Source organism: Rhineura floridana, chromosome 2 (genome assembly GCF_030035675.1).
Source record: "Rhineura floridana isolate rRhiFlo1 chromosome 2, rRhiFlo1.hap2, whole genome shotgun sequence".
Classification (NCBI taxonomy): domain Eukaryota; kingdom Metazoa; phylum Chordata; class Lepidosauria; order Squamata; family Rhineuridae; genus Rhineura; species Rhineura floridana.
The window spans coordinates 164,151,581-164,175,597 of NC_084481.1; the positions used below are offsets into that span (position 1 = coordinate 164,151,581).

The window sequence follows — 24,017 nt, forward strand, 5'->3', positions numbered from 1 at the left end:
TATGTTCTCGAACACTTCCTTGGCCATAAGAACTATCACTTCATTCTGAATGGTTTTCCCACAGTGGTGATCATTACACTCCTTTGAAGATACACGCCACAAGTGCTCTCACATCACCTCATAATACTTGCCAAGCAGCTGTACAAGTCCCAGAAAATTTCCATTGTTGTTTGTGAGCAGCTTGTCCGAAATTCCAGAAATGCCACTTTGTGTGCCACCAAGAATAGTGTTTGAGTATGCCCCTCCAGTGCTGAATTTCTTGGTTTATAGTCTGCTGGTGTTCTGTATCAAAACTCTTGTTCAGTCTGAAGGAACCTAGATTCTGTTTCTGTCCACTTAACACTATGCAGTGAAATGTTTGGGCGACTTCATGCTGTTTCAGAATGTCACTCAAGTGTTTCCAGTCATTGGTCCTGGTACTCCCAAGTGAAGAACTATCACTGGCAGAGGCACTATCTGGAAATGTTTTGCAGTGGAAGCAAAAGGCCTTATTGGTACTCTTAGAATAGACAAGCCGCTACCTTTTCCAGCTTCTCACCATTGTCTAAAGCCCTTTCAGCAAACATTTTTGAGAAACAATGTTTGTTTACATGTTAAAGGAAAAGCCATAGCCTCAATTTCACTTGGTCCATTGGAAACCACTATATCTACAAATGCAGGATACATTACTTGTGCCCACATTGCAGGATCAGAAGTACTGTTGATAGATGTGATAGGTTGGGATTCCTTTTCTTTTACTATTTCAGCAGGCCACTAATTGGAGGCAGAGTTCTCACCATCTTTTACATTAATGGAAACTGGATAATCTACTCTGACCTTGATAAACACTCCCACATTCACACTATCACTTCATGAAGAACCCACTAATTCAGAAAGCTGAGGGAACTTCATACTACTTGCATCTTTCTTCAACTGGCTGTGTTGCTGTGCTTTGCATTTTCTGTTCTGAGCTCCAGACGGCTTTTTAGAAGACATTTTCACAAATGCCCCAGTCGTGACATTTATCTATACATCCCACCGTGGTAGGTGGTACAGTGGTATCAGCCTCACTTGTGCTACAAAACTGGTTGGGATACAAGGCAGTTGCTAGATTTAGTCACGTGGTTCCTACAGCTCTATATTTTGGGGCAATGGTAATTTTCAAAGATAAAAAAAAGCACCAAGGGAAGAAGAGTGAAGGAGAAGCTACAGCTTGGGAGACTGTAATATATGCTGATACTGTCCCTTTAAGACTAGTTATACCACACCAATAGAGGGCCTACTACTTGTAGCAGAGGAGGGACTATTGGAGCTCAGGGAGGAGAGCTTACAGCAGGAACCATTTTGTGTGTGCTAGCCTAAACATAATGAATATAGGCCTACAGATCCGGAGACCTACAACTCCATGAGAGTCCTCCTTTGAGAGCCACCCAACCCACATGACAGAGACTTCATTAGGATCTAGAACTGGAGCAGAAGTGAAATGAAAAGAGTGCAGCAAATAAGAGGTAGTTTACCCTGGGCCCTTTTCATAGACATTGCTAGGGGGAAAACCTGGGAGTTGCAGGGCCTGTTACACTGCTATGTTTGTAATCCTGCACAAGCCATACAGTTTAGTAACACTCAAAGCTGTAGAGCTGCCCCGGGGGGAGGGGGTAACTAGGGTAATTTGCCCCAGCCCTCCCCAAAGCAAGTGCCCCTCTGCCTCAGTTCCTGTGCATACCACTGGCCCCTGCCCTTACCCATTCACCTGAATTCTTAGTATTTTGTTTAAAGTTTTCATAAAAAGAGGAAATGGTATATTAGAGTGTAACACAACACTGAATCTCAACATTTAATTGTGACATAATGGGACTTCTCCCAGACTGTGGTGAAATAAATATTTTACATAGTTGTGTATGAAACAGAATAGATGCAAATTTAAGGCTTAAGCTGGTTGTAAAATGTATCCTTGGGAGACTGGAAGGGAGGAGCCGGCTTATTAGCTAGGCCTGCAGCCCAGCTGTAACTGGTAATCTAATCCAGTTACAGTAATGTAAAATCTTTCTTTAGGTCTGGGCAGCAATAGAGATAAGATTGCTTAGGCAGGTTTATGATTGGCCCAGGACAAGTAACCCTGGTTACACAGTTTATTGTAAGGAGAGAAGGAACAGGGAAGGCCTTAAGTAGGGATTCTGTGGTAGAGCAGACACCTTGTTCTTGTCACATAAAGAATGCCAGGCCCACCAGGGAGGGAGGGAATGCCACATGAGATTTCCAGCCAAGGTACCACTGGAGAGTAATTTTCTGTGGCAGTTACCAGAGGGAAAGGTGTAGGAGTGGTGTGAGGCCAAGCCTTAAGGGAGGAATCCTTAAGAAGGAATTCCTTAAGAGGAATCTGGAGAAGGCCAGCAACAAGCCAGAACCAGAAGACCTGTGAGACTGAGCCCCAGGAATCAGGAATAAAGTGTGCCACAAGGGGCTTGGAATTTGGAGGAGGTATTCAGGAGAAGCACAACCCGATCCCTATTCCCTTGTCCTCATGTAAGGGAAAAAAGCACACTTGTCATTCCACTTGATTCCAGGCAAGAAGGAGCTGCAGGTGAGATTCTCACATGTAGCCCGTGCATGCAATAATTCCCACATGTGGCCCCCAGGTTTGTACACATATGCATGGGTTCTTTTAGGGATAGGCCAAACAAGAGATTGGTTCCATAAAGAAGCTTAGTATGGTAGTGGTGGGCCTTGAAGGCACTCCTTGCCCAGGGCATTGTTTATCTTAGGGTCAGCCCTGAGCATAGCAGAAGTGGACAATGACATCCATTACCTACGCACGCACGCATGCACGCACACAGTCTCTAGTTCCTCCATCCAGGCAAGCAAGAGGCATTATCAGCATGCCAGGCAAAACACTGAATGAGTGTGAAACAGGGCTGATGAAGGGTGTGTGGCTAACGAAGGTGTGACGCCTGCGGAGAGTTCCAAAGGCCACATTTGGTTCCCAGGATGGAAGTGCCCCTACCTCTGCTCTACGGTGATGGGTCCATCTCTGTACTGCAAAATATAAAAGGGATCAGATGAATGGGATCAGTTTTTAAATGTAACCCCCTCTATTTGGGAATGTGCATAGGGTTAACCCGTTTGTGCACCAGATATGTGGGGCTCCAGAATATGGATCAAAACTCCCCGCATGCTTTTATGTGGCCCTGAATAGGAAAAGTGGTTTGTGGCTTCCAATACGGAAACAGAAGAAGGGTAAAAATAGGGATCTGCAAAATGTTATTGTAGTAACAGAGATGCTGCCCTATGCCAGAGTTTTTAACAAGGAAATTAATCAAGGCAAGCTTATCTGCTTTCCAAAAATAAAAATTAGGGTGATATTTATTGCAAGATGGTCTGCTCCTGCCTCCACACTAAATGAGAGAAAGAGATAGACAAATGTACTACTCTTAATGGAACATAAAATTAGACTTGGTCTGTATTGCCTGGAACTGTTTTGTGGTAAACATAACAGCTTGCTAGGAATGTAACCAGTTCCATCCCATGAAGATACTGCGTCAGCTTGTTTCCCAAATAATTACTTCAAGAGGTTGCTATAAGGAACATGAAAACAATTTATTATTTTCTCTCAGTATAACTAAGATCACCCCAATCGACATATATATCACAGTACTGGATGCTGAAAAATGGCTTGACATATTAGGTGCTGGCATGGACTGAAGCATTAATGTATATAATTAATGGAGCATCCAGGTGCTCTTATGCTGCTATTTCAATTGGCCTCTTAAATCTCTCAAAACATGGGCAACCTGAGGCAGCAGAACATTCCCATGGCCTCAAAGACTCAAAATAGCCTTTTCCCCTTGCCTGAGGCTACTTCAAGCCCTGAACAAACATTCTCCTACTACATGAAAATAAGAACTCATATTTAATGCGGCTTATTTTTCCACTACCCATAACCTCCTCTGATTATCTGGATTCTTGCCAGATAGCAGTTCTGCCTAAAATATAAAAGAGACCGGCTTGTGTACGGCATTCAGCTCCCTCTGTATCTGCAGATTGCAGACATGCTCAGTGCTTTTGGGGGAATGTCAAGACTATAAATGTAAACTGGTGTAACAGTATTTCCCTCTAACTAGGAAACACCCTGGGAACTATGACTCCAGGAGCTAGAGGGTATTTATTTGGTGGCAGTGACCACTGGCCTGGTGGGTGGAGTTTGAAAGAGCACCCAAAGTGGGCCCAAGAAGATGTGACATTAATTGCATGAACACAGTTTTTGCATGGGAGTCTGAGCAGCCTCTGGACCATGGGCAGTGCAGGGGGGAGGAGATAATTTAATTCTCTCTCTCTCCCTGCCACAGTTCCAATCAAGATCATTTCTCCAAAGCTGCTATTTGCATTTCAAGAGAATTATTTTGTTTGTTTGTTTATTGAATTTATATCCTGCCCTTTCTCTCGAAGGAGCCCGGGGTGGCAAACACATTAACAAAACAATTTTAAAAAAATTCTAAAAACAGTTACATTTAAAAATAGTCTATTATCCAGTGATCTCTAGTTGCCAGGAACAGTTTCCTTCAACCATCAGGAATGTTTTCAAATTCCTCCTGAACATCACTAATGATGGAGACAGATGCACCTCACCAGGAAACAGGAAGCAACCACTGAAAAGGCCCTGTCACAGGTCAATGCCAACTGAGCAGCCTCTGGCGTACACCAACAAAGCCTCTCCTGTTGATCATAGGGTCTGAGATGGTTGATTTGGGGGAAGATACCCTTTTACATACTTGGGTCCCAAGTTATTTAGGGCTTCATATGCTAGCACTTAACACCTTGAATTGGACCTAGTAACTCACTAGCATCCAGTGAGCTATGCTTTCAGGACCAGTAACAGGGTTGCCCTACTTATAAGCCTAGCAGCCCTAGTGAGTGTCAGCCCACTTACCAGCCTAGAGGCTCCCATTGGTGTCAGTGAAGGCTTCCTTGAAATGCAAATAGCTTTAAGAAAGACTATTCTTTCTTGTTGTCAGGACTGTGGCAGGGAAAGAATTAAACTTCCCCTCCCACTCAGTCCCGAGACTTCTCAGACATCCCCATGACTGCTACTTACACACACAAAAAGCCACATTAAATGCATTAAAAGATCTCATGCTTTTTAAATAGGCAGTGGACATCCAAACCAGACAGGGGGGAAATGCGTTGGCAACTCCTGTCTAAGAACTTTTCTGTTTAGGCAAGTCTACCCAGACCTGTAAAGCCGAAGTGTATTTTAATCTGTAATTTTAGTTTAGCATGTAAGATTTTAACTGTTGGTTTTATTCATTTTCCTTTTTTATTACCTTGTTTTCACATTGATTTTTATTGACAATTTTAATGTATATTTTATATTTTTTGTAAACTGCTTAGAGGTTTTCTTTACAGTTAAGTGGTATGCTAATTTTGTTAAAGAAATAACATAAGTAAATGGCCATTGCATGGCTATCACATAGCAACACACACTGAACAGCAGATCATAGGATAAATCAAGTGCCACAACTGGACATGGGCTGTTTAGTTCTCTGCAAAAAGTGTTTAAATTTCCCATGTACAAAGCATGGTGAAAGTGCAACTGGTGATGACCTCAACTGATTTTATACTGCTCCCACCAGTGAAAGCCTGCCTACACATGAGCTCTGTCAGAGCAGCTGCAGAGTTCTGGAGTGTAGGCATGATGGAACAATGAAAGTTCCAGACTAGGATTGAATCTGGGAAAATCTAAACAGAAAGTCAGAAGTCTTGAAACTAAAGCTTTGCTGGTTGTACTGTCAATACATCATAGAATGGCATTTCATGCTGTGCAATGTAAGCATAATTTTTATTCTGCTTGTAAAATTTTCATCCTTGCTAGTCAATTCATTGCCTAAATGGAGTTATTAAATATTTACAAACCAAAAACACCTTCTGCAAAGAGGTTGAGGCATTTGAGATTCTCAAATTTAAAGCACAATGGCAAGTCCAGGGTTATCTTGGCTGGCATTGAAATGAAATTGACAATGTAAAACAAGATGCTCAAAAAACTCTGCATAAATACAAAAGGAGGTAGCTGGTTGTTACTGATGCCTTAAATGTACTTGGAAACAGTAGAAATATCTCAACAACCACATTTCTGCTGTATTGTGCTGAGAGCAGTTTCTGTAGCACCCTTTGTTCAGCTACTCTGATGCAAGATAAGATGCAGGAGGCATAGGAACATAGAAAGTGGCCCTTATATGAAGTCAAATCACGGGTTCATCAAGCTCAGTATAGTCAACACTGACTGCGGCATCTCTCCAGAGTTTCAGGCAGGAGTGTTTCTCAGTCTGACCTGGAGACAGCAGGGATTGAACCTGGCATCTTTTGTATGCAAAGCAAGTGTTCTGCCACTGAGTTATGGCTAATCTGATGCAAGTTAAGATACAAGATACAACACTCACTACTGGAATGCTTGCTGGGATGAAATTTAGGTCACTGGTAAATTCAATTTTGTTTTAAATTCAATAACCTCTCTTGAGCAATTTGCTTATCTTTCTAGTCCATTGAAAGGTTACATAAAAACCTCTGCAGCAGAAAAGTTAACTGAGAGAAATCGGTTATTAAGAGGTGTGAAGATAAAAAGAGACTTTTTGAAGATGTATGGTATCCTTTTATTGTATACGTGATATGGAAAGATAGAATGATACTGCCACTACTGTCACAAAAATATTTTTGGATAGACAGAATTCCAAAGAAATTCTGGGTAATAGGTTGACTTATAGTTGTTTTTGGTCTCTTACTGTAATCATTGGGAATTGTATTTGCTTTATATACAATGGAGTTTTGGTGTGTGTGTGTGTGGGTTGTCTTGTGTTATTGTTATTTTGTTTTTTAATCAGACTTTTGAGAACTTCTAGACATTGTCTCCTGTGTTTATTTACTATTGTTTTATATTATCTGATATATATATATATATGAGAGCCAGTGTGGCATAATGGTTAGAGTGTTGGACTACAACCTGGGAGACCTGAGTTCAAATCTCCACATAGCCATGACGCTCACTGGGTGACCTTGGGCCAGTTAATGCCGCTCAGCCTCAGAGGAAGGCAATGGTAAACCACTTCTGAATACCGCTTACCATGAAAACCCTGTTCATAGGGTCGCCATAAGTCGGAATCAACTTGAAGGCAGTCCATTTCATTTTCATATATATATATATAAATTCTGATCTCCTGCTGAAAACAGTGCAGCTCAAAACTGTTTATTTTATTTAAATTCATTCCTATCCTGCACTTTCTGTAATGTTGGAACTCTTTCTCTTAAGTTGGGGAGGAAGACCTGATACATCCAATGGGCCCTGGGACATCCTCCTGGGGCCATAGGATAGCACCCTAAAGAGCATAAATTTTACTGGATCTTGCCCATAGTTATTCTTACCTTGGGAATAATGCCTAATGGCCATTCAGATGAACCCTCCTCTCCCCAATATTAGTGTGCACTATGCAGACCTATCTATCTGCCCCAAACAATTTCCAGTATACAGGTCCAGGTATTTTATATCGCTTTGCCATACTAGATTTGCACATAACATATAGCCAAGATCTCAATGCATGGCAGGGATTGGAGGTGGGCATTTCCTATGACCATGTTCCATACATATTTTTATTATGATGGGGAGGGGAAGAGTCACCTTATGGGAAGAATACTGTTTATATGAATTTACCTAAGGGACCTTTGTTTTCATAATATAAATTTGAGCTTTTTAACCTTGACCCCAAAACTACAGTACTCTGTTGCCTATGTTGTTCTGTGGGTAATATGGAATAATCCCAATGGACCATAGTGACCTTGAAAATAGTGAATGTGGTATAACGGAGAAGGAAAATGGCAGAAAATTCATTGTAACTTTGCTTTCCTAGCAAGAATACATTTTGATTTCAGAAAAGACCTCCATTCTGTGAATCCTTGTGCACATAAGGTAATTTGTTAACACACTGACTCCATTTATGGTAGTGGGATTATCTGTGATGGGGTCCATGCATGTGTTAGACATTCAATTCAATTCAATTCAATTCAATTTATTACAGCCCATAGGCCAAAGGTAAATAGACATATAAAACAATACAAACATATACTACATTAGAATCATATCTGAGAGAGATACATTATTCCAAAAACAGCATATTCTATATAACTCTTCAAAGTCTTAATTAAGTTTAATCAAAGTATAGACATATATAAATTTACTTAAGGTTAATATCAAATTTATGTATGTTTTGAGAAGTTATTCATAATATCAGATCTGGTGATTATAGCTGCTGCAGAAAATTTTGGTATTGCTAATGTTATTTTCGGAGAGCGGTCTCCTAAGAGATATTCTTCCAAAACTACCCAAGGTTTATGTTGTATGTTTTTCAGAAGAGGAAATATAAATTGTTGCCTAAAAACATTGTAGAATGGACAGTAAAGTAGGACATGAATATTATTTTCAACCGCTCCTTCTCCACAAGGGCAGTAACGATCTGTATATGGGACCCTCGCATAGCGCCCTGTGTTAGACATTAAAAAATCTCATCTAACCATCATTGATGTGTGTTTCTTCAACTTGAAGATGACTGCCTGTCATGAATACTAAACACTCCTCCTTATTATAGAAAAGTGTACCACAACAAGAGCTATGATCCAAATGCATTCAGGAAAGTCTGCCTAACAGGTTCAGAACTCAGTGGTGTCCAGTGCCCATTGAGACTGGTAGGGTGGAAGGCAGAGAGGCCAAGAGTAGGTGGAGTCAGAGCCAATGATAGACAGAACCAGCTAATTGCAGTTTTTTCCCATTCTCCTCCCTGCTGAGTTCTATGTTGGCAACACTGAGGCTAAGGAGGAGGAAGCTGACAGCCAGTGCCACCCCTTGGACTGGATGTAAGTAAGAAGGCAGGCAGGGAGGAGCTGGCTGAGGGCAGAAGGAGGTTGGTGGGGCAGTGCCCCATTTGCTTTAATAGATCAGCCTCCACTGTCAGAACTCCACCTTGGGACTGCTGGAGATCCAGAGTGCTAAACAAGCAACCATAGTTAAATCTACTGGGGGCGATCCTATAGAACAGCAGAAACCAATCCATGCAGACATACCCAAAAAGCCTCAATACAGGTTCTTGAACATATTATTCAAAATCCACCAACTGGATAAACCTGGGCACCACATTGTCCCAGACACTGGCACTCTCTCATCAGGGTGTCTGGCTATGGGGATTCTGTCCTCAAGCTCTATACCATTAACATTCCTGGTTACCTGAAAAACACCACAGATGGTCTTCCAGAGAACACCATTCTGACAATCATGGATGTAGAAGTCTCCACAAACAACATACTGAAAATGTTCAACAGCCAGGTGAACTGTGGCATCATCAGGACAACATTCCAAATGGCTTTCTGTCCATTTTTAAATGCCAATATATTTATGGCTGGGTTAGAATAACACTTCCTCAGTTATCTGTTCCCTAGTGCCACTCCTCTGCCTCAGATATACTGATGACATAATTTGAAGGGTGACTGTCTGAAATGGAGAGCCTCCTGTACTTGTGTCACCTCCCATTGGATATGATCAGAATGGTGGCAAGAGGGGTGCTCCTTCTGCTTCCTCCCCCCCCTCCCGGTTAAGCCCAGTAATGAATGAATCCAGAGGGCATTGCAATGCTATGGGAGGGTCAAGAGGCATTGTGAGCAAATTCAGATGGTGGCTGGAGCTGCTGTCATTTTAAAGTTTCTGTGGTAGCCCCACATCTTTGGAATACGTTCTTCCCTCCAGAAGTACATATAGAATCCTCTTTGCTGGCCTTCAGGAAGATTTTAAAGACTTATTTATTCCATCCGCGTTTGGTTAATTTTAGCACATTGTGCTTTGAACTGACCTTTTATGTACTGCTGCTATATTATTTTTTATTTTAATGATGCTGCCTTCTTTGTTGTTTTAATGACTTTAAGGGGTGAATGTTGTTGATTGTTTTTATGATTTGGCTATGGACTACTCTGTAATTCACTTTGTTAGGGTTTTTACCCTGAAAAGTTGTTGTTGCTTCATTTATAAAGTGCCATCAGATGACGTGGCACTGTACGTAAAATAAACCAAAAAAACCTAAGTCCCTGCCCCCAAAAGGTATACAATCTAAAAAAATAAAACGAGGACAACAAAGGAAGGGAGGAGAAACAAACAGAGGACAAAGTGAGCATTTAAGTGCACATACTCTAGGTATACAAATATTGTTGTTTTTCATGTGTCTTCATGTCAGTTACAACTTATGGTGACCCTATGAATCAGTGACCTCCAAGAGCATCTGTCATGAACCACCCTGTTCAGATCTTGTAAGTTCAGGTCTGTGTCTTCCTGTATGGAATCAATCCATCTCTTGTTTGGCCTTCCTCTTTTTCTACTCCCTTCTGTTTTCCCCAGCATCATTGTCTTTTCTAGTGAATTAGGTCTTCTCATGATGTCTCCAAAGTATGAAGACCTCAGTTTCATCATTTTAGCTTCTAGTGATAGTTCTGGTTTAATTTGTTCTAACACCCAATTATTTGTCTTTTCCACAGTCCATGGTATGCGCAAAGCTCTCCTCCACATTTCAAATGAGTTGATTTTTCTCTTATCAGCTTTTTTCACTGTCCAACTTTCACATCCATACATAGAGATCGGAAATACCATGGTCTGAATGATCCAGACTTTAGTGTTCAGTGATACACCTTTGCATTTGAGGACCTTTTCTAGTTCTTTCATAGCTGCCCTCCCCAGTCCTAGCCTTCTTCTGATTTCTTAACTGTTGTCTCCATTTTGGTTAATGACTGTGCTGAGGTATTGATAATCCTTGACAAGTTCAATGTCCTCATTGCCAACTTTAAAGTTACATAAATCTTCTCCTATCCGCTTTTTTTTACTGTCCACTTTCACATCCATACATAGAGATCGGGAATACCATGGTCTGAATGATCCTGACTTTAGATCCTGACTTCTGTACAAATATAGAAAATATTTTTTTTAAAAACCCTAAGCTGAAATTCCAAACGCTTTGAAGAAATGGACTTTTTTAAAATGAGACTTAAAAACAGAAATTGTGGACTAGAAATCTATCAGATTAAAAAAAAAAGTTACCACTATTTCTCCATCTAATTTCCCCACTCAGCATGGCCCTGCCACTCATTCCCAATGTTGCCTGCCTTTGCAACCCGGTAACTGTGCGTGTGTCTGTGTTTTGCTTGGCCATCATAGTGGTACCATTGGTGGCTGTCAGTGAGAATCTCGCCTAGGGCCCTGCAACCCTGGCACTTGTCCTCCTAGATATTTTCTTTGACTGGATTCTCTATTCACTTGTACTCTGCGCACTTCGTCTCTGACATACTTCCTGCTATTTCTTCCATTGTTTGGCCTTTTGACCTCATTTTGTAAAACAACAGATTGCAATCTGTCTGGTGCAGAGGGGGGGAAGACATTTCTATGTTTGAACGTATACATTTTTTGATATAGTGATTAATTTCCCCTCTGGGGAAGGTAAGGTTTACTTACAAAGCTTATATACTTACATAATAGCTTCAGGAATTACGTGAAGCAATTTATAATAAAGCAAAGATTTGCTGTCCTTGCCAACAAGCATTTCCATTATGGTTTTCTCACTTTCTTTCACTGAAAAGTTGCATGAAATGGAAGGACAGGCATTGTAGGATTGATCCACGCCCTTCTTTTGATAACTGAATTTTGATACTCTGTTTTATAGCCTTCACCCCTTCCTTGACATTCAAATCCTAGCTCTTTTTTGTCCTAGCATATGTGCAGAAGGGCAAGTAAGCAACTTTGGTGGCATGTCTGAAACGTGTTGAGATAAATGTGTTTTTGAGGCCTGTAATGGTAAAAGCAACTGCTCTTTGGCAGGAGATTTACAAAATGGGTTTTGTTAAAAAAAAATCTTGTACTCGGCAGTTAATTTTTCAAGAAAAATGAGTCTAGTGGGAATACTGGCAAAGCCAATATCACATATTATCTTGCTCCGTGCTGGGCAGGTGAGTCCTCTGGCCATTAAGTCAGAGCAGTTGGAAGAAAAAATGTAAAATTTCAACAATGACAGATTGCATCAGTTCTGCTGAACTGCAACACAGATTGGATGTATGTATGTATTACGGCTTTATCTATTAATCACTTTTTGTCAAAATGGTCTCAAGGTGACTTACAGCAAAAATATAAAACAAATACAATATAAAATTTCAAAGAACAAACAGCAAAGAACTATGACTAAATGATCATGCACTAAATATAAAAGCAATTTAAGCCCTACCTATCTCACTGCCTCAGCATTATCACAATAAGAATAACAAAGCCGACAAATAGCCCCAGTGCTGCAAAAAGGAAAATTAACAGTCAAATGCCTGGGAGAAAGGAAAACCTGGTGCTAAAGAAAGACCACACGGACAACACCAGGTGGACCTTCCTTGGGAGAACTTCCACAACAGCTTAACCCTTGCTCATGTTGTCAGCCTCTGTACCTCTGCCAGAGGGGGCACCTGGAAGAGGGTCTCCAGTGATGACCTAAATGTCTAGGCAGATTCAAGAGATGTTCTTCAAGATAATGGGTTCCTGAACAATATAAGGTTTTTTATAGACTGGAACCAACATTTTAAATATTTTAAGCCTGGAAACATATCAGAAGCCAGCACAACCTGGCTACGATTGGTGAAATGTTTTCGGATCATCCCCTGCTAGTGATCTGGCTGCCAAATTCTTCACTAGCTGCAGTTTTTGAACTGTCTTTAAAGGCAGCTGCGTGTATAATGCATTGCAGTAATCTAACTGGAAGGTTACTAGAGCACAGACCTCTGAAGCCAGGTTATCCACATGCAGATAGTGGTGTAGCTAGATCACTAGCCAAAGATGGTAGGCACTTTGCACCACAGAGACCACTTGTGCGTCCAGTGACATGACAGTAATGGATCCAAAAGCTGCCCCCCTCTGCTACAAAAGATACAAAACTGCTCCTTCAGGGACAGTGCAATCCTGTCTAGCACTGCCTGAACACCACTTATCCAGACGGAAGAATCACCCACTAATGGTGACTCTGTTGCCAGATTGAGCTTCAGTTTATTGGCCCGTATTCAGTCCATTACTGTGGTCAGGCACTGGTTCATCACATCCACCGTCACACCAGCTCGTAATTAAAGCTGTATGCCTCCTGCATACTGATGACAACACATTCCAAAACTCTAGTTGACCTCTCCCAGCAGTTTCATTTAGATGTTAAATACCATGGGGGATACAACTGAACTCTGGGGAATCCCTATGGAAGGGTCCATGTGACTGAACAATACCACCCCTGCACCACTTCCCAGAGTCACTCACCCATCCCCAACTCATACAGGTATTCCAGGCGGATACTATAATTGATATAAAAACATCACTGAAAGATCAAAGAGAGTAGGGTCAAAACTCACCCTGCTGTCTCCCAACAAAGGTCATAATATAAGGCAAGTGTGGATATGTTGTTGAACTACAACTCTCATCCTCCCTGGACATCGGCATGCTTGCTGGGGCTGATGGAAAGTGTAATTCAGCAACATCTGGAGGGCCAAATGTTCCCCACGCCTGATATAGAGCAATCAAGGTGGTTTCTGTGCTGAGTTCAGACCTAAACAACAATTGAAATGGATCCAGAATATCAGTGTTATCCTGGTGTGGTTGTGGGGAGTCACAGACCCCTTACTTTTGGGGGCACAAAAATGAGCAATCAGCATGAAAGGTGAGCATGCTAGCCACTGATAAGAACCTTCTCACTTGGCTAACAACATGCTTCCTTGTCCTTTCCTACTGATTGGATCCAACTATGCCTCCTCTTTCATGCTTATTGGCTCCTATTGTAAGTAAGAAGTAAGCTTCATGGCAAAGACCTTGGTCTCCCAAATCCTAGTCCCACACTTGGCTTCATTTCAGAATGCTTAAAATCAAAAGGTTTCTGGCAATATTTAGCCCCCAGAGAGAGAGATTGGGGGGCTGGGAAGCCAATGCACACAGCAATTTTAAATCTGTAATTGCAGAAGAGATGGTGAATCCTGGGGGGCATGGCTGTGAGGGGACATGGTGTGACTGTCATGAAGGGACCCTGCACTTTTGAATTTAGTACTACACTATTGCATGTACCCATCCAGGCCCCTTATCTTTGAGCCACATCCAATAAAAGCCAACCATACAAGTGCTCTGGACACCTCATCAGATTGTCCTGGCATATCTGCGGAGACAAATCACACCAGATGTAAGCAATTTTATTCCAAAATTGCTTCCCAGTTGCGTCACAGCGGGCCTCCACCACCTCTTCAGGGACAGCATGTAAAAGGCCCCAAACCACTCCATGTCGAATGGCACTGAGATGATGCAATAGAAGCAGAGGGGAAAGCCGTCTTTGCCACAGAGTAGCTTTGATAACGAGCATTTTGTTTGTGTTTGACTATTGGACAGAAGATTTTCACACACGTTCAAGCTGTCTCCCTATCGGTTTTATTCTCAGCTCTGGGGTAGACCACGTCAGGCTTAGAGCTCTGTTGGAGCGGGCGCTCCAGAGTGATTGTGTCACCCACCCAAACTCTTCCTATTCCTCGCAAAGTTGATTTTTTTTTGGTGATTAATATTTTTACATATATAGCGTGGATTTGAAAAACAACGCGGATGTTAATATTGTGTGGCGGATTTAAAATATACACCGCCCTGAAATCCTTTTTTTGGGAAAAAAGTGCGGTATATCAATCCTAAAAATGACTAAATACATATTGGGCGGCTCTGCTACCCGCCCCCGTCCCTAATAAGGCCTTCAGAGCCTTTCCGTTTTTCTTCAGGTAGCAGAAATGAGGCTGCAATGCCGCCCGCAGCCTGCAGCGGGAGCTGCTGCTACTCCGGCAATCAGCCGGCTCGTAAGGGACAAATCTGGGACTTGAAGCCTCTGTTTTTCCTTCTCTTGCCCATATCTCATCCCTCAGCCTCTGGGTGGCTTCTCGCCCCTGGGCTGGCTCCCTTCCCCACCCCGTCGATCGCACCAAGCCGGCGAGTATGAAGAGTGAGTGCAAAAGCAGTGGAGAATGAGAAAAGGAGCTCCGGGACAAGAAATGCAGGCAGCAGCAGGAGTGAGCCACGGAGCATGTTGAGCTGGGCTGCTCCACTTCTTCTGGGTCCATCTTTGGTGACGGCGGCCCTCCCAACCCTCGCTCACCCTCTTTTGCAGCCTTTAGGCGTGCTGAAGACGACGGAGACGATTAAGAAGCCCTGAAAACGGAGTAGGGGGAGAGGGAGCCCTTGGGAAGCTGCAAGTCTCGCCTGTCACCCGCCCCTTCTGCTTTACCATGAACCAGGCTGTTCCCTGCCACCGAGGAGAAATTTAAAAGCCGACGGCGACTCACAGCAGATCCTTGGTTGCTAAGGTAAATGACCGTTGCCCTTGCACAGCATTCTCCCTCCCCGCCGCCGTCAATGATGGCTAGCTCAATGCATGATCCCTCCCGCCCCCTCCATGTTCCACTTTAGGAGGGCACTGGAACTCATTAAATCGGTTGTTCGCTTCACAGCATGCGTAAATCCCCCCTTTTTTTGAATGGGTGGAAAGGAGGTGTAGAATAAGGACGAAGCACAAGGTAACCGACCGTGCAGCCCTGCCTCTCTGCCTTTTCCTCCCTTTCCAACGTGGATCTGGCGGCAATTGTGCTGGGGATGCAAATGAGTCGAGGAGTGCGAGTCAACGACCTGGGTCTCCGGCGTCCTTGTAAACGCTCCCGCAACGGCTGCGTTCCAGTCGGAGTACAGCTATTTACGTGCGGTGCCTGGAGGGAGCGTTTGTTTCCGCGAACGCCCGCCGGCTTCCCATGTGAAACAGAAAAGAAACGGGCTTAGTTTTCTGTACTAAGCAGGGCGCCGTGAATCGATGTTGAGGGGCACGTACGTAGGGCGATCGCTAAGCAACCAGTTGGGGAAGGGAAAGAGCGACGCAGCTCGCTGCCTCGTTGCGCTCCTGGCTGGTTGCTGCGCCAGTTGCATTATCGATGAATGAAACTTGGGAGCAAGATGAGCAGGAGTTTACCGGCGGCGATCGTAGCTAGTTATGGGAGAGCCAGTGTGGTGTAATGGTTAGAGTGTCGGAGTGGGACCTGGGAGGCCAGGGGTCAAATCCCCGGTTGGCCTTTGGTGTTCAAATCTCTGCTTGTGTGACCTTGGGCCAGTCACTGTCTCTTAGCCTAACCTACTTCATAGGGATGCGGTGAGGATAAAATGGGGAAGGGGAAAGCCATGTTTGTAGGCCACCCTGAACTTCTTGGAGGAAAGGTGGGATATAAGTGTAATAAATAAATAGCACTTGAATTTGCTGTCTGCAGCGCTAGAAACCAGGATGCTTTTTCTGGGGTTCCAAGTTTTCTATATTTACAAAGAATTAGGTTTGGTTTTTTAAACTGAAAGGAAAAATGGTTTTGCAGCCAGAGCCCAGGAAAACCTCAGAGGGCTTGAAAGTGGAGCCAATTTCATTGGGAAGGCTCTAGCTGAGCACACTCCTGCATCCACTTATCTGGGAACAAGCCCCTTTGATCTCAGTGGTACTTACTTCTGAGTAAATGTGCCCAGGGTTGTACTGTTAGCCATCCAGCTACTTCTTAGACCCTGGGAAACCAAAGGAAAGGGGTTAAAACCGCTTAGTCCTAGGGCCTTGGCTAGGACTGTAATCCTAAACATGCATATTTGCAACTATGTCCCACTGAAATCCTATGAGACTCTTCTAATTAAGATTGCACTGTAGGAGTGTTTTCACAACTGTTGCCAAGACGTCTTTTAGTATGGAATGCATGTTGTTGTGAGTAGAGGTTAGAAATAGGAAAAACCTAATTTTCAACTGATCATAAGTTACTGCCATTGTGGCTTTTGCATTTGAATTCCAGATGCAAAGTCTGTTCCCCCCCTGCAAAAAGACAGCATCACTTGCTTACACAAATGGCTCATGTTTGCTTAAAGCCCAGGAAGTACTTTTAACTGAGTTGTAGACTGCTGAGCAGTTGGTAGGCCAGATTTGTTGCGTATTCCTTGCCTGCACATCCTTGCAAAGAAAATTTAAGGCTATTGCTTGGGTGCGAGAAGAATTTCACCCCATGCCATTTACAAGATGCTGGCTGATGATGAAGAGGCGGAGAGTGCTAAGTGCAGGCAGCTTTCCATATTCCCAGTTGTGCACGAGAGTGCACAACAAGGTGTGTTGTGCTCTTGCAGCTGGATTGCATTGCCATGCTGCTCCCATGCAAGTCCGCACCAGCTGTGGAACAGGCTCAGGTACCCCATGCTTCTAGGCTGTGGAGGGTACAGGCACTAAAACAGTCTGGTTGTGACCACTTAAAGTAAACCTGCCTGGCTGAGCACTTAATGTGCCCAAGCAGGCTTTGAAAGGAGTTCTTTGATTGCTTGTTTAGTTGGTTTGAACATGTTGCCTGCTGGATTTTTTGTTAGGAAGGTATATTTCCTTATCCTGAACACATGTACTTACAACAGGCCTGTATAGCCTGAAACCTGCTGTCTCAGAAGTTGATAAACCTTCTGTTTTTACAAACAAGGGTGAGACTGCAAAAAGAGGGGGTTATCAATTAATTGGTGGATCCCCAATGCATAGTTGGTGTGGGCTGTTTTTATGTTGGTGGATCACAAGTTGTGCAGGGTTGTTGTTAAGTCTCTCCATTTTTGGTGAAAGTTACTTCTAAGTATCTATGGTTTATTTATTATTACATTTATATCCCATCTTTCCTCCAGTGAGCTCAAGGTGGGGTATAAACATGGTTCTCTCCCTTCCAATTTTATCATCACAACAACCCTGTGAGGTAGGTTAAGCTGAGAGGTACAGTGATTGGCCCAAGGTCACCCAGTGAGCTTCATGGCTGAGCGAGGGTTTGTACCCTGGTCTCCCAGGTCCTGGTCTGGCATTCTAACCACTACACCACACTGGCTTAACCACCTGGTTGCAGTGTAGCATTTCTTTTCCATTTCCTTAATCCCATTAAAGAGAGAGATGCTGCCTAAAAATATAGGTGTATGATTTTATTTATTTATCATTTATTTATTATTGATTTTATTTAAATATTTCTTAATTGGCCCTCGTCAAAAGATTCCAGGATGGTGTACAAATATGTATATTAAATATGATTCATACAATATACTAATGCAACTTAAAACCAACAAATAAGAACCACAAAATACAAGAAGACAAAGCAGAGACAGAACAGGCTCCTCTGTGTTGCAGTACTTAGCACACTTGCATGGAAGTAAATCCCTTCGAAACTCTGAGATTGCATACAAGGAAACATTCAGTAGTATTGTCCAATATTCTTTGGGAGCCAAAGCACTCTTTTCCTCTAAATAGATCTCGCAGAATTACATTGCTGAACTTGAGAATTGCTTTTTTGGAAGTTTTTTTCTTTTTGAAGGAGAGAGGGATTTCTGGTCCATCTGCGTTCCTATCTTTTAGCGTTTGCAGAATTATCCAGCAAGTCCCATTTCATTTCATTTTTCATTTCATTTTATTAAATTTATATACCGCCCATAGTCGAAGCTCCCTGGGCAGTTCACAACAATCAGCACAAAATACAATGAAACACATATTTAAAACAGTTTTTAAAAGCTTAAAATTTAAATTTAAAACATAAACATTTTTACACATACTAAAATGCCTGGGAAAAGAGGAAAGTTTTAACCTGGCGCCGAAAAGATAGTAATGTCGGCGCCAGGCGTACCTCGTCAGGAAGACTATTCCATAATTCGGGGGCTGCCACTGAGAAGGCCCTCTTTCTTGTCGCCACCCTCCGAGCCTCCCTCTGAGTAGGCACCCGGAGGAGGGCCTTCGATGCTGAGCGTAGCGTACGGGTAGGTTCATATCGGGAGAGGCGTTCCATCAGGTATTGTGGTCCTGCACTGTATAAGGCTTTATAGGTTAAAACCAGCACCTTGAACCGGGCCCGGAAACATATAGGCAGCCAATGCAAGCAGGCCAGAATCGGTGTTATATGTTCGGACCGCCTGGTCTCCGTTATCAATCTGGCCGCTGCATTTTGCACGAGCTGCAGTTTCCGAACCGTCTTCAAAGGCAGCCCCACGTAGAGCGCATTGCAGTAATCTAGTTTAGAGGTTACCAGAGCATGGACAACTGAAGTGAGGTCATCCCTATCCAGATAGGGGCGAAGTTGGGCCACCAAATGAAGTTGGTAAAAGGCACTCCGTGCCACCGAGGCTACTTGATCCTCAAGTGACAGTGAAGGTTCTAAAAGAACTCCCAAACTACGAACCTGCTCCTTCAGGGGGAGTGTAACCCCATCCAGAACAGGTTGAACATCCACCATCCGGTCGGGAGAACCTCCCACTAACAGCATCTCGGTCTTGTCTGGATTAAGCCTCAGTTTATTAGCTCTCATCCAGTCCATTGTCGCAGCCAGGCAACGGTTCAGTACATTGACAGCCTCACCTGAAAAAGATGAAAAGGAGAAGTAGAGCTGCGTGTCATCAGCATACTGATGGCAACGCACTCCAAAACTCCTGATGACCGCACCCAGGGGCTTCATATAGATGTTAAAAAGCATGGGGGATAAAACTGACCCCTGTGGAACCCCATACTGGAGTACCCAGGGTGTCGAGCAGTGCTCCCCAAGCACTACCTTCTGGAGACGACCCGCCAAGTAGGAGCAGAACCACTGCCAAGCAGTGCCACCAACTCCCAAATCAGCGAGTCTCCCCAGAAGGATACCATGGTCGATGGTATCAAAAGCCGCTGAGAGATCAAGGAGAATCAACAGAGTCACACTCCCCCTGTCTTTCTCCCGACAAAGGTCATCATACAGGGCGACCAAGGCTGTCTCTGTACCAAAACCAGGCCTGAAACCCGATTGAAATGGATCTAGATAATCGGTTTCATCCAAGTGTGTCTGGAGCTGGCTGGCTGGCTCGTTTGAGGACCTTGCCCAGGAATGGGACATTTGCTACTGGCCTGTAATTGTTAAGACTTTCTGGGTCCAAGGACGGTTTCTTCAGAAGTGGTCTTACCACCGCCTCTTTCAGGCAGCTAGGGACTACTCCCTCTCGCAATGAGGCATTTATCACTTCCCTGGCCCAGCCGGCTGTTCCATGCCTGCTAGCTTTTGTTAGCCAAGAGGGGCAAGGGTCCAGCTTAGAAGTGGTTGCACGCACCAGTCCAAGCACCTTGTCAACGTCCTCAAGCTGTACCACTGAAGCTCATCCAAAGAATCAGGACAAGGCTGTGCTCTGGATACCTCATTTGATTCCACTGCTATAACATTGGAGTCTAAGTCCCGACGGATGCAAAAGATTTTATCCTGGAAGTGCCTAGGAAATTCATTACAGCGGGCCTCAGATGATTCCACCGAGTCCCTAGGGCCAGAAGACAATAGCCCACGGACAACTTTAAAGAGCTCCGCTGGACAGCAAATAGATGCTTTAATAGTGGCAGCAAAATATTGCTTTTTTGCTGCCCTTATTGAGTATAACTTAGTATAGGCACTTACCAGTGCATGATTGCATCCATCAGGAGTTTGCCTCCATCTGCACTCCAGCCGTCTCCTATACTGTTTCATCGCTCTCAGCTCCGGAGTATACCATGGAGCTGCATGAGCTCTACACCGGAGAGGGTGCGCAGGAGCGATCGTGTCAACTGCCCGGGCCATTTCTGCATTCCACAGTTCAACCAGGGTTTCGACAGGAGCGCCAGCCCTATCAGCCGGAAAACTCCCCAGAGCCCTTTGAAAATCATCAGAAGTCATAAGTCTCTGGGGGCGGACCATCTTAATAGATCCCCCACCCTTACAGAGGGGAAGAGCCGCTGTAAGTCTAAACCTCAACAAGCGATGATCTGTCCATGACAGAGGGACTGATGTAAAACTCCCTACCATCAGATCATCATCTCCATGTCCAGTTGCGAAAACCAGATCTAGAGTATGGCCTGCTACGTGTGTTGGGCCAGTAACATATTGGGACAGCCCCATGGTTGTCATGGAAACCATGAAGTCCTGAGCCGCTCCAGATGAGGCGGCCTCGGCATGGATGTTGACATCCCCCAGCATCATCAGTCTGGGGGATCTCAGCAGTACATCCGAGACTACCTCTGTTAGCTCAGTTAGGGAGTCCGTTGGGCAGTGGGGTGGGCGGTACACCAACAGAATCCCCAATCTGTCCCACTGACCCAACACAAGATGCAAACATTCCAGACCGGTAGTCACATGGACAGGGTGCTTGGAGAAGGGGATGGAATTCCTACAGACCACAGCAAACCCCCCCTCCCCGACCTTCAGATCTACCCTGATGCTGAACCGAGTATCCCGGTGGGCACAGCTGGGAGAGGCCAACTCCTCCCTGCTTGCCCACCCAGGTCTCAGTTATACATGCCAGATCGGCAGCCTCATCCACAATTAAATCATGGATGAGGGAGATTTTATTATGTACCGATCTGGCATTTAAAAGCAGCATCCGGAGATCTGAGGGCTGGCTGATAGGGCAACCAGCGAACCTGTGGTTGTGGGGAAGACTGGAACGAGGCACAGCTGTTAGTTGTCTCTGGGCCGAGTTCCCCTCACCTGGCAAGTCTTCCGCACAACGACATATCTCCCTCTACCCGTCACTACACCAATTGGGGCCCCCTCAAAATAACACTACACTGTTTAGTCCACAGGTAATAAATGAGGGAGGTGGCAGGCGGAATTTCACAGCTTTTAAAGGCTCTCCTTTCAAAGGATGGGAGATCAAGTGCAAGAAGGGGAGTGTTCAGCAAAAAAGGAAAAAAGTGATACACAGGAGCTGGAAATGGCTTATTCTGGCAGAGTCTGGAGAAGCCTTTCAAAGATTATTACTACTACTAGCTACTACTATTTAGAGTTCTTACCATGAGTTCCCAGGAGAGGTTACAAGAATTTAAAAATATAATATTAAGATAAATTTTAAAGTAAATAACATATGGGTCCCTCCGCAGCAAGGCTATTCCTTCTTCCACCCATTCTCTACTGGTGAACTGGTTATTATACTTTTACCATTCAAGCTTGGACTTGCTAGAGTAGCCTACAAAGGCTATAAGATTAAAAGATTAATGGTGGGGGAGCCTTTATTTTCTCCTCTGCTGCCCATCTGAGGGCTAAAGGGCATTTTCATACGTGAGATTTAAAGCAGTTTTGGCTTCAGTCAGGTTCTGATGTGAATGCAAAGTTAGCCAGAATCCTACTTGTTCTAAATGTCTTTTCCCTGCTTTCTCTTCCACACAAAGAATGATCAGACATAGACATAAATAGCACAAGAACAGCTCAAAGGCAATCTAAACCTCATACGTGAAAGCTTTTAGAGTCCGAGTGAGCCAACGTGTTGTAGTCCATGTCGATTCGTTTTGGCCCAGGACTGGGAAGACCCAGGTTCAGCTTTTCACTTTGTTAGGAAGCTCACTGGGTGACCTTGGGCCAACTATAATCCCTCAAACCAATCTACTTCACAGAGTTGTTATAAGGAACTCCACGGTTGCCTGCTCTGGGGTGCTTTTGTAATCAGTTAGACCCATCTATTTATCCTGTTTTTCTTTGATTGTTAGCATCAGACCTAGGTGCTCTCGGTTGTTGCTGTTGTAATGTCTTTACTGATAATTTTAGCTTGATTGGATTTCTTAATTTTAAAAGTGGTGTGAACTGCTTTGTTATTTGCTGTAATGGAAAATAAGAATACAGTGGAAGGGGAAAATCATACATTTCCTTGAGCTCCTTGGAGGAGAAGTGAAATAATAACAGAGTAAACGTCTCTGCATGGAACTGAGCAAACACTTTTCTATGATCTATCTTGAGACTAGTTAGTTTCAGTAACTCTTCCTTTTGGAACAGATGACTGGCAGCAGGAAGAGGAGAGCTGTAAAGCATGCTGTCCATTATATTGTGAAAATGATCCATTAGCAACTAATGATTCTTGCACAACAGTATTAAAACGGAGTCAAACTTGCAAATTGGATGCAGTTTCAGCTTCTGTTCATCAGTAGCTTCTCTGGTTCCATTTTGGTTTGGATACTGACTTTGAAAAAATGCTTCAGGAACCAGTTCAGCCACTCTAATCCAGTTTTGAACTAGTTCAAATACATTTTGTGAGTTCACACTCTTCCAACTGCAGTGTAAATGAATGAATATGATAACTATTTAACAGGAAAAGTTATACTTTTTATTATGCAGCTTGCCTGCACTAATGCTATGTCATCCAGAGCTCTGTCATATTTACCTACTTACAGGACAGAAAGAATTTCAGTTTGCAAATATTCTTTTTACATTTGACATACGTAGCAAAAACAGAAAATACAATTTTAGCTCATTTCAGGGTTATTTTTGTCTCTCTCCCAATAGCAGATGAAATAGTATTATATCAAACACATAACCACAAAATAAGATAGGTGTGCATAACGTTTTTATCTACTAATGTACATGTAGAGATGCAAGCTTAGAAATATTGCAGTTTAGACAGAAATGCAATAACATGTCACCATAGGGAGAAGGCTGTAGCCAGGTGACCTATGTGCCTGCTCAGCCTGCTGTCCAGGTGCTAACTGTTGATGGACAACTTCAAGGCCCTTCCTGCTTTCCCTGTCTTTAAAGTGGACTTGTACCAGACAGACTTCAAATAGAAGATGCCTGTCCTCTACTAGCTCTTCAAATAAAGAAATGTCCTATTGGAACATGTCTGGTTGTTAGAGAACCGGTCACTAGTGTGTTGCCCCAGGGTCCCATGCACCCATAGTGGCTTTCCTGGTGCCTGGAGGGTCTCCTGTTCCTCTCTCCACTGAAATTAAGTTTGGAGGAAACATTCTGTTGTAGTCAATAGAACAGGTTGTGATGTGTGCTTGGTTGTGGAGTGTGTATGGTGCCCACAACAGTTTATCTGGTTTGCAAATGTGTCCAGATGCTCAAAAAGGTTGGCAGCCCAGGTTTGGTTAGAGAGTAAGATAGAAAGACGTTCATCTCCCGCTGTTAATGCTAAAACTTGGAGACACTCAGTGATGTTGGAGGCAGGTCCAGACAAG

At 43.6% G+C, this 24,017-nt stretch overlaps 1 protein-coding gene across 2 annotated transcripts in view; it reads left to right on the forward strand.

The window, feature by feature from the left end:
* Positions 1-1,305: 1,305 nt before the first annotated feature.
* The window catches only part of RGS6 (regulator of G protein signaling 6), a 340,045-nt gene continuing 317,333 nt past the window's right edge, over positions 1,306-24,017 (forward strand). Inside the window, exon 1 of one of the 2 annotated variants that reach the window (XM_061611195.1) lies at positions 1,306-1,487. The gene's annotated coding sequence lies outside the window, so the exon portion shown is untranslated. Of the gene's footprint in view, positions 1,488-14,936; positions 15,382-24,017 lie in introns of those variants that run through there. The other variant, XM_061611196.1, reaches the window with a different exon arrangement.